The sequence below is a fragment of the Gopherus evgoodei genome, chromosome 3, assembly GCF_007399415.2.
Source record: "Gopherus evgoodei ecotype Sinaloan lineage chromosome 3, rGopEvg1_v1.p, whole genome shotgun sequence".
In the NCBI taxonomy this organism is placed as follows: Eukaryota; Metazoa; Chordata; order Testudines; family Testudinidae; genus Gopherus; species Gopherus evgoodei.
The window spans coordinates 187,065,026-187,076,550 of NC_044324.1; positions in this window are offsets into that span (position 1 = coordinate 187,065,026).

Sequence of the window (11,525 nt, forward strand, 5' to 3'; positions counted from 1 at the left end):
CACATTAGAATAGCCATACAGGGTCAGACCAATGGTCCATCTAGCCCAGTATAGTATCCTGTCTTCTGACAGTGGCTGGTGTCAGATGCATCAGAGAGAAAGAACAGAACAGGACAATTATCAAGTGATCCATTCCCTGTTGTCCAGTCCCAGCTTCTGGCAGTCAGAGACTTAGGGACTCTTGAGGGGGCCATTTAGGGAACTGGGGTAAAAATCTGTCTGGGGATTGGTCCTGCTCTGAGCAGGGGGTTGGACTAGATGACTTCCTGAGGTCCCTTCCAACCCTGATATTCTATGATTCTATGACTCCCAGAGCATGGCGTTGTGACCCTGGCCATCTGGACTAATAACCATTGATAGCTGGAACCTATCTAATTCTTTTTTGAACCCAGTTATAATTTTGGCCTTCACAACATCCCCTTGCAATGAGTTCCACAGGCTGCCTGGGCATTATGTGAAGAAGTACTTCCTGATGTTTGTTTTTAAACCTGCTACCTATAAATTTCATCAGGTGACCCCTGGGCTTGTGTTATGTGACAGGGTAAATAACACCACCTTATTCACTTTCTCCATGCCATTTATAATTTTATAGCCATCTATCATCCCCCCCCCCCCAATTAGATGTCTCTTTTCTAAGCTAAACAGGTCCAGTCTTTTTAATCTCTTCTCATATGGAAGCTGTTCCATATCCATAAATATTTGTGCTGCCCTCTCCGTACTTTTTACAATTTTAATATATCTTTTTTTGAGATGTGATGACCAAAACTGTACTCAGTATTCAATTTGGGGCATATCATGAGTTGATTTAGTGGCATGATATTTACAGTCTAATTATCTATCCTTTTTTAAATATTTTCTCATATGCTGGTTTTTTTGACTGCCACTGTACATTGAGCAGATGTTTTCAGAGAACTATCCGCAATGACTCCAAGATATTTTTCTTGAGTGGTAACAGCTAACTTAGACCCTATCATTTTATATGTATAGTTGGGATTATATTTGCCAATGTGCATCACTTTGCACTTATGAACACTGAATTTCATCTGCCATTTTGTTGCCTAGTCATCCAGTTTTGTAAGATCCCTTGGCAACTCTACACAGTCTGCTTTGAACTTAATTATCCTGAGTAATTTTGTATCATCTGCAAACTTTGTCACCTCACTGTTTACTCCTTTTTCCGGATCATTTATGAATATGTTGAACAGCACTGGTCCCAATCCAGATCCTTGGGGGAACCTGCTAGTTACCTCTCTCCACGTGAAAATGGATAATTTATTCCTCCCCTTTGTTTCCTATTTTATAACAAGTTTCTGATCCTCTTATCTTATGACTGCTTACTTTGCTTAAGAGCCCATGGTGAGAGACTTTGTCAAAGGTTTTCTGAGAGTTCAAGTACACTATAGCCACTGGATCATCCTTGTCCACATGTTAGTTGATGCCCCCAAAGAATTCTAATAGGATTGATGAGGCATTTTATAAAAGCCAGGTTGACTCATCCCCAACATATCATGTTTATCTATGTGTCTGATAATTCTGTTCTTTACTATAGTTTCAACCATTTTGCCTGGTACTGAAGTTAACTTTACCAGCCTGTAATTGCCACAATTGCCTCTGGAGTCTTTTAAAAAACTTAGTGTTATACTAGCTATCCTCCAGTCACTCAGTACAGTGGCTGATGTAAGCAATAGATTACATACCACAGTTTGTAGTTTCATATTTAAGTTCCTTCAGAACTCATGGGTGACTATCAATTTAGTTTATCAATTTGTTCCAATGCCTCTTATATTGATACCTTAATCTGGGACAGTTCCTCAGATTTGTCACCTAAGAAGAATGGCTCAGATTTGGGAATCTCCCTCACATCCTCTGCAATGAAGACTGATGCAAAGAATTCATTTAGCTTTTCAACAATGGCCTTGTCTTCCTTGAGTGCTCCTTTAGCACTTCAGTTGTCCAGTGGCCCCACTGATAATTTGGCAGGCTTCCTGTCTCAGAAAAACTTAATGGGTTTTTCTTTCCTATTAGTTTTTATGTCTTTTGCTAGTTGCTCTTTAAATTCTTTTTTGCCCGCCTAATTATACTTTTACACTTGACTTGCCACAATTTTTGCTCCTTTTTGTTTTCCTCTGTTGGATTTAACTTACAGTTTTTAATATATTTCTTTTTGTCTCTAACCACCTCTTTTACTCTGCTGTGTAGCCCTGGTGGCAATTTTTATTTTTGGTCCTCTTACTGTTTTTTATTATTATTATTACTATTTTATTTAATTTGGGGTATATATTTAATTTGAGCCTCTATTATGTTGTTTTTTAAAATTGTTTCCATGCAGCTTGCAGGCACTTCACTCTTGTGACTGTTCCTTTTTAATCTCCTTTTTAACTAGCTTCCTCACTGTGTGAAGTACCCCTTTTTGAAGTTAAATTCTACTGTGGTTCGTTTCTTTGGTATTTTCCCCACTACATTTTGGTTGCTATTACCGAGTAGTTCCATTACATTCACTTCATGGGCCAGATCCTGTGTGCCACTTACAACTAAATCAAGAATTGCCTCTCCCCTCGTGGGTTCCAGGACTCATTGCTCCAAGAAGTAGTTGTTAATGGCGTCTAGAAATTTTATCTGTGCTTCCTGTACTGAAGTGACATATACCTAATCAATATGGGGATAGCTGAAATCCCCATTATTATTGAATTTTCTGTTTTTGTAGCCTCTCTCATCTCCCTGAACATTTCACAGTCACCATCACCATCCTGATCAAGTGGTTGGTAGTATATTTGACTGGTGCGCAATTACTCATGAGTGACTACTTGCGAGTAACTGATCACCAATGGGAGTAAAGGGTTCACAATCTGACTCTTAGTGACTCACCCAGGGAGACACAAGAAGCTGGTTAAATAATCAAGAAAAAACCCTAGTGTCTTGACTCCCAGTTCCCTGTTCTAATCACTAGAAGTAACAGGGCTGGTCTGTGTTCTTTAAAGGTAGTAGGGACTAAGGGTCAGCCAACCCCTGTTCCGTGGCATGACCCTATAAGATTTTGGGAATTTTGATGTACATGAGGGCCTATTCATGTTGAATAGTATCTTACTGCCTGAGTACTCCCATTGATTTCAGTGGGATAACTGGCAGAATAAAATACTGCTCTTTGAGAGTAATATAAAGAGAGAACCTGCTGCTAAAAATGTCAACAATGTCCTTAGCTTTTCAGTTGGTCATCTGGTCAGCTGACTGGCCTTGCCAATATGCCATGTGGAGTGCTAACTGTGAAGGCAGTTGATTTTCTGTGACCAAGCTCCCTGTTCACAAGATGCCTTAGCAATCTTGTAAATGGTGTAACAGCAGCAGTTTAACTAGTGATTTTCTCATGGTTCCCCCATAGGTTCCTTCAGACAGAATGACCAAACCGTAACATCTCTTAAATTATTGCTGCTGAGGAAGCAAACACTGTTACAGCCAGAAGAGTGAAATATAGAGATAGAGTTTGATATTTGTAATTCCCAGGAAAGGCACATGATTTATTGATTTCACTCAATCATGCAGTGGGGCCCTCACCTAGTAAAACATTACATAGATGAGAAAAGTAACTTACAGTCACAAAGCAAAAAGTGTTACAGTTAAACTAATGTCTATAAAAATGTATTTGCCTTATATTCAGAAGGGTCCCTACTTAGTTATTTTACAGAGTACTTCTGTGGGAATTACTTTCTTTACCATAGAAATGCAGACACTGCAGAGGTGGGACTTGGCAGCTGTTTAACAATTCAAAGCAACGCAATACTAGTTAGTGACAGGAAGTGAAGAATAAAATGTCCCATTGAAATAACAGCAGTGGTTTTTGCTAGAATGGTTGCTGAAGGAGAGAGGGCAAGGAAAAAGAGAAGAGCTGTTAGTCCTACAGGAGGAGGGGCGGAGTCAAGGGAGGCAACACCAAATAGAAGCCCCAGGAGGATTGCAAGGGTGAATAGGAATCGAGAGGACTTGCAGCCAGTGGGTGCAGGGGATAGACCGGAGAATCACACTGTCACCAGGAAAAGGCAGATCTACGTGATTGGAGACTCCTTACTGAGAAGAATAGACAGGCCTGTAACTAGAGCTGATCGGGAGAACAGAAGGGTGTGCTGTCTGCCGGGTGCTAAGATACAGGATGTGGACCTGAGGCTGAAAAGGATCCTAGTGGGAGCAGGAAAGAATCCGTTGATTGTCCTTCATGTGAGAACGAATGATACGGCTAGATTCTCGTTGGAACGTATCAAGGGAGACTGTGCCAGACTGGGGAAGACGCTTAAGGAAATTGAGGCTCAGGTGATCTTCAGTGGGATTCTGCCATTTCCTAGAGAAGGGCAACAAAGGTGTGACAAGATTATGGCGATCAACAGATGGCTCAGGCAGTGGTGCTATAAGTACGGCTTTGGGATGTACGGCCACTGGGAAGCATTTATGAACAGAAGACTGTTCTCTCGGGATGGACTTCACCTGAGTAAGAAGGGAAATAGACTCCTAGGATGGAGGCTTGCCCAACTGATTAAGAGAGCTTTAAACTAGGAATTTGGGGAAGATGGTTGGGAGATGTCCAGGAGATCTCCACGCCGGAATTTAACCTTGAGAGGGAAGAAAACAAAGTAAGAGGGGATACAGCCGTGGACAGAAGAATTGACGTAAGGAGGAAGGGTAGTCTAACAGGTGATGCTGGTGGTAGAATGTCTGTGCCTAACAGGGTAAAGAATGTCAGTGAAGAGAAACGGCAAAAATTAAGATGTCTGTACACTAATGCGAGGAGCCTAGGTAACAAAATGGAGGAACTAGAGCTACTGGTGCAGGAAGTGAAACCGGATATTATAGGGATAACAGAAACATGGTGGAATAGTAGTCATAATTGGAGTACAGGTATTGAAGGCTATGTGCTGTTTAGGAAAGACAGAAATAAAGGCAAAGGTGGTGGAGTAGCATTGTATATCAATGATGAGGTTAACTGTAAAGAAATAAGAAGTGATGGAATGGACAAGACAGAGTCTGTCTGGGCAAAAATCACACTGGGAAAGAAAGCTACTAGAGCCTCCCCTGAGATAGTGCTTGGGGTGTGCTACAGACCGCCGGATCTGATTTGGATATGGATAGAGACCTCTTTAATATTTTTAATGAAGTAAACACTAATGGGAATTGTGTGATCATGGGAGACTTTAACTTCACAGATATAGACTGGAGGACAAGTGCCAGCAAGAATAATAGGGCTCCGATTTTTCTGGATGTGATAGCAGATGGATTTCTTCACCAAGTAGTTGAAGAACCAACAAGAGGGGATGCCATTTGAGATTTGGTTTTGGTGAGTAGTGAGGACCTCATAGAAGAAATGGTTGTAGGGGAGCCTTGGTTCGAGTGATCATGAGCTAATTCAGTTCAAACTAGATGGAAGGATAAACAAAAATAGATCTGGGACTAGGGTTTTTGACTTCTCAAGGGCTAACTTTAAAGAATTAAGGAAATTAGTTAGGGAAGTGGATTGGACTGAAGAACTTGTGGATCTAAATGCGGAAGAGGCCTGGAATTACTTTAAGTCACAGCTGCAGAAACTATCAAAAGCCTGCATCCCAAGAAAAGGGAAAAAAACCAAAGGCAGGAGTTGTAGACCAAGCTGGATGAGCAAGCATCTCAGAGAGGTGATTAAGAAAAAACAGAAAGCCTACAAGGAGTGGAAGAAGGGTGGGATTAGCAAGGAAAGCTACCTTAGTGAGATCAGAACATGTAGGGATAAAGTGAGAAAGGCTAAAAGCCATGTAGAGTTGGACCTTGCAAAGGGAATTAAAACCAATAGTAAAAGGTTCTATAGCCATATAAATAAGAAGAAAACAAAGAAAGAAGAAGTGGGTCCACTAAACACTGAGGAGAGAATGGAGGTTAAGGATAACCTAGGCATGGCCCAATATCTAAATAAGTATTTTGCCTCAGTCTTTAATAAGGCTAATGAGGAGCTTAGGGATAATGGAAGGATGACAAATGAGAATGAGGATATGGAGGTGGATATTACCACATCTGAGGCAGAAGCCAAACTTGAACAGCTTAATGGGACAAAATCGGAGGGCCCAGATAATCTTCATGCAAGAATATTAAAGGAACTGGAGCATGAAATTGCAAGCCCATTAGCAAGAATTTTTAATGAATCGGTAAACTCAGGGGTTGTACTGCACGACTGGAGAATTGCTAACATAGTTCCTATCTTTAAGAAAGGGGAAAAAAATGATCCAAGTAACTATAGGCCTGTTAGTTTGACATCTGTAATATGTAAGGTCTTGGAAAAAATTTTGAAGGAGAAAGTAGTTGAGGACATTGAGGTCAATGGTAATTGGGACAAATTACAACGTGGTTTTACTAAAGGTGGATCATGCCAAACCAACCTGATCTCCTTCTTTGAGAAGGTGACAGATTATTTAGACAAAGGAAATGCAGTAGATCTAATTTACCTCGATTTCAGTAAAGCATTTGACACGCTTCCACATGGGGAATTATTAGTTAAATTGGAAAAGATGGGGATCAATATGAAAATTGAAAGGTGGATAAGGAACTGGTTAAAGGGGAGAGTCCAACGGGTCATACTGAAGGGTGAACAGTCAGGCTGGAAGGAGGTTACTAGTGGAGTTCCTCAAGGATCAGTTTTGGGACCAATCTTATTTAACCTTTTTATTACTGACCTTGGCACAAAAAGCGGGAATGTGCTAATAATGTGCGGATGACACAAAGCTGGGGGGTATTGCTAACACAAAGGACCGGGATATCATACAGGAAGATCTGGATGACCTTGTAAACTGGAGTAATAGTAATAAGATGAAATTTAATAGTGAAAAGTGCAAGGTCATGCATTTAGGGATTAATAATAAGAATTTTAGATATACATTCGGGACACATCAGTTGGAAGCAACAGAGGAGGAGAAGGACCTCGGAGTATTGGTTGATCACAGGATGACTATGAGCCGCCAATGTGATGTGGCCTTTAAAAAAGCTAATGCAGTTTTAGGATGCATCAGGCGAGGTATTTCCAACAAAGATAAGGAGGTGTTAGTACCGTTATATAAGGCACTGGTGAGACCTCATCTGGAATACTGTGTGCAGTTCTGGTCTCCCATGTTTAAGAAGGAATAATTCAAACTGGAACAGGTTCAGAGAAGGGCTATTAGGATTATCCGAGGAATGGAAAACCTGTCTTATGAAAGAAGACTCAAAGAACTTGTCTTGTTTAGCCTAGCCAAAAGAAGGCTGAGGGGGGATATGCTTGCTCTTTATAAATATATCAGAGGGATTAATATTAGGGAGGGAGAGGAATTATTTAAGCTTAGTACCAATGTAGACACAAGAACAAATGGGTATAAACTGGACACTAGGAAGTTTAGACTTGAAATTAGACGAAGGTTTCTAACCATAGAGGAGTGAAGTTCTGGAACAGCCTTCCAAGGCGAGTAGTGGAGGCAAAAGACATATCTGGCTTTAAGGCTAAGCTTGATAAGTTTATGGAAGGGATGGTATGATGGGATAGCTTAATTTTGGCAATTGATCTTTGATTATCGGCGGATAAGTATGCCCAGTGGTCTGTGATGGGATGTTGGATGGGATGGGATCTAAGTTACTGCAGAGAATTCTTTCCTGAGTGCTGGCTGGTGAGTCTTGCCAACATGCTCAGGGTTTAACTGATCGCCATATTTGGGGTCGGGAAGGAATTTTCCTCCAGGGCAGATTGGCAGAGGCCCTGGAGGTTTTTCGCCTTCCTCTGCAGCGTGGGGCATGGGTCACTTGCTGGTGGATTCTCTGCAGCTTGAGGTCTTCAAACCACAATTTGAAGACTTCAATAACTCGGACATAGGTTAGGAGTTTGTTATAGAAGTGGATGGGTAGGGTTCTGTGGCCTGCTTTGTGCAGGAGGTCAGACTAGATGATCATATTGGTCCCTTCTGACCCTAAAGTCTATGAGAACTAGGATATTGGGGTTAACTTTTCGGTTCCTACCCAAACAGCCATGGAATATTTGACTACAAGTTGTCAGGTTCACAGTTTTGTATCTTATCTGAAAGACGACAGAGCAGTAGTCCCAACCCTGTTCTTGGGCATTAGTTGTGTACCATAGACTGAGACTGAAAAGTATGTCACCTACTGAAAAAGTACTACCCCTTCCTGCAGCCATCTGAGTTTTCCTTGGAAGTTTCCCATCCAAATCCTGACCTGGCCTGACCTTACTTAGCTTGTGAGATCTGATGAGATCACAGCCTGAGGTGATGGAGCTAAACTAAAAAATATGATAACAAAACAGAAATGGCATGATTGACAGGGCGTTGGGCTAACACAAAATAAACCTATGGAGAGTTATGTATTCTGCTTCCTAATATCTTATTTGTAGATAAGAAAAATAAGCCTTCACCAGGGGCTAAAATAGTAATGGGATGAGGGCTGCATGCATTACTTGATGGTAGTAAACAAAAAGTATATTATACAAAGGCAGCTTACTGAAATGGAAAGGAATTGGGTACTTGTGAGATGCTACCTCCAGGCAGGACTAAAGCAGGAGCCATCCTAGACCTGTGTGCTGCCTGCATTTTATCTCCACTTGGAGGCTGTATGCTTCTCAATAAGCTGTGATCTGACCCTGTGCAGTCGTGCTTTACTGCTTTCCACTGTCAGGTTCATTGAGACTATATAAGATTATTTTTCTTGGGGAAAAAAAAAGAAGATATGTGAACAAGTCATTGAGTGCATCTACAGATAAAGGAAGTAGTCAGCAGTGAGCTGTCTAAATAAGTTTTCTTTTGTAGTGCACCAATGGAAAGTAGCATATTTAGGGTAATGAAAGGAAGGGTAATATTAGGGTTACATAAAAGGAGCTCAAGATCCTTTTAATTTTTTCCCCATTCTTGGAAATTATTAAGGCAACTGCAAATAAGAGTTTGCACTGCATTTATTTTAAACTGTTGTAAGAGAGCTGTGATCACTGAGTTTATTGCTGGTGGCAAGTGCTGAAACTCAGAAGCAATCCTGGAGACTGCTCTCAAATTTTGCTCTCATTTTGATGCCATTAACTTCATTGGAATTGATCTAGACTGATGCTGATAAAATGTAAAGTCCAATGAGTCTAATTCAGAGTGCATGGGCAAAAATTTTTAAAATTTTAAGTTTCATATAAATCAGCCTTTACCATGTACATATTCTTTATGGCCAGTCAACCTCATTACTTTTTGCATTAAAAAAAATAGCTTATTTCTAAAACACTTTTTCTTCTGCATACTTAGCAATCAGTAGGCAGAATGATCATATGCAGCTCTTTCATTGCTTGGCAAGTCCTGCCTATCTCATTTTCAACTCCAATAGGTTGGTGGAATGATGCAGCAGAAAAAGAACAGATGCAGTCTGCAAGGTCTATTCTTCAAGGAGTAGAATTCAAATAAGTTAATGTAATAAGAAAGTATACAAAAATCTTCCAGTTGCAGGAATTCAAGACAGTCCCATGATAAGAGTGCGCAGTTGAAAATGTTCACATTGAAACTGTTTTCCAATGGAAAATTGGGGATTTGATTAAATAAAAATTTTCATAGAAAACTTCTGCTTTCCGCAGAAAATTTTCTTTTCATTGAAACACCAAAAAGTCCACTTTTTTTTTTATTTTAAAAAAACAATACCACATTTTTTGTTCAGCTCTAGTGTGGATCCCATCTTCTTATAGGGCTTCCATCTGTTCTGTCTAACTAGGTACTTAATCAAGTGTAGAAATCACAAATGCATGGTCTACCATCTCCAGGTCTATGGTTCAATCAGCTGTCCTATCACAGATGGAAGTCAGCATTTTGGGTGTTTTTTTGCTGCTGTGGCTATTTGGCTCTGATATCATTGATGAGTCTAAGGATATGTCTACATTGACAGAGTTACAACACCAGCAGTTACAGTGCCACTCAGAGAGCACTGAAGGGAAACCGCTGTTGTGTGTTCACACTGACAGCTGCCTGTGCAACAGCGTGTTCACACTTGCAGCACTTGCAGCTGTATTCGGAGCGGTGCACTCTGGGCTCTATCCCACAGAGCATCTCTTCCTCTTCTGCTGCTAAGAGTTGTGGGAAAGTAGAGGAGGTTGCAGAAAGGTGCATGAGGCATGCATCTTTCAGAACGCTGACCTGTTCAGGAAGCTGCAAGCAGGGACTTTCTTTCCAGACCAGAAGATCACTGTAGGGGAAGTCAAAATGCCCACTGTGATTCTGGGAGACCCCACCTACCCCTTAATGCTGTGGCTTATTAAACCACTCATCGGGCATCTTGATAGCAGTAAGGAGCAGTTCAACAACAGGCTGAGCAAGTGTGCTTCTGGCCTGCTGGTGCTGCCTCTATAGGAAGCTGGACCTGGCCGATGACAATATTCCTATGCTTATAACCATGTGCTGTACACTCCGTAATATTTGTGAAGAGAAGGGTGAAAGCTTCACTCAAGGATGGACCACTGAGGCTCAGCCCTTGGAGGCTGAATTTGAACAGCCAGAGACCAGGGCTATTGGATGGGTGCACTGCAGGGCCATAAGGATCAGGGATGCCTTGAGGCAGCAATTTGAAGCTGAAAGCCACTAATATATGTTGCTCTGCTCGGAGGTTACAGGGTTACAGTACTAAAATACATTTGAAACCATGTAACCAAGCAGGGTTGATAAACAAGTCTTCCCCACATCAAGGAATGTCAATTTACCTAGATATGTCTAGATATCTGTTGTGAATCAAGTATAGTGAAACCAACACAAAAGATGCTTCATTTGCATTTTAAGTCAACAGAAAAAGCAAGTTATTGGGAGAATAAGAAAACAGCCCGGCATCAGCTCACTGGAGCAAAAACAGCAGGAAAGAAGAACTTTATCTGGGGATACATTTCAGAAGAACACATTTCAAAGGTTTACTGGACTATAAGAAGAATGTGGGGAAAAAACCGCTCTTATCCATCACTGAGGGCAAAAAGAGGTCAATGCTTTTTGCAGTCCATGAATGGTGGATCCCCACCTATATGGACTGGGTGACACTGAAAGGTTGCTCATCTTAGTCAAGGACTGTAGCCTGTTGGGTTACGTTTTGGTCACCAGGAAGCACAATTATACTTTTGTTTTATTTGTAAAAATTTTCAGTGAATGTTACATGTATCCCTTCTAGTGACTGGTCCACAGAAAATATGTCTGCTACCACTAGGAAGCTTTTGTTCTTTTAACTTGTTTGGTGGAGGTTCATGCTTTTAGTGCTGGAAGCCCCATATTCAAGCTCCAGTGACAGCTCATGACAGTAGTTGTTGCATGTGGACAGAAGGAGGTCATCCAGCAAAGCAACAAGTGCTGTTTCTGTACCATGCCTTGTCCTGAAGTCTGAGTGAGAAGGATCTAGGATATTGGCAGCTAACAGGTGATGCCAGAGGCTGTTTTTTGTTTGCTTCTATATCAGCTTCCTCAGAAGAAGGCAGCTAGTCATTGACAGGGAATTTGCCAAGGATCTGTTGTCTATCTCTCAGTCATATCATTCTTCCCCCAGAACAAGGA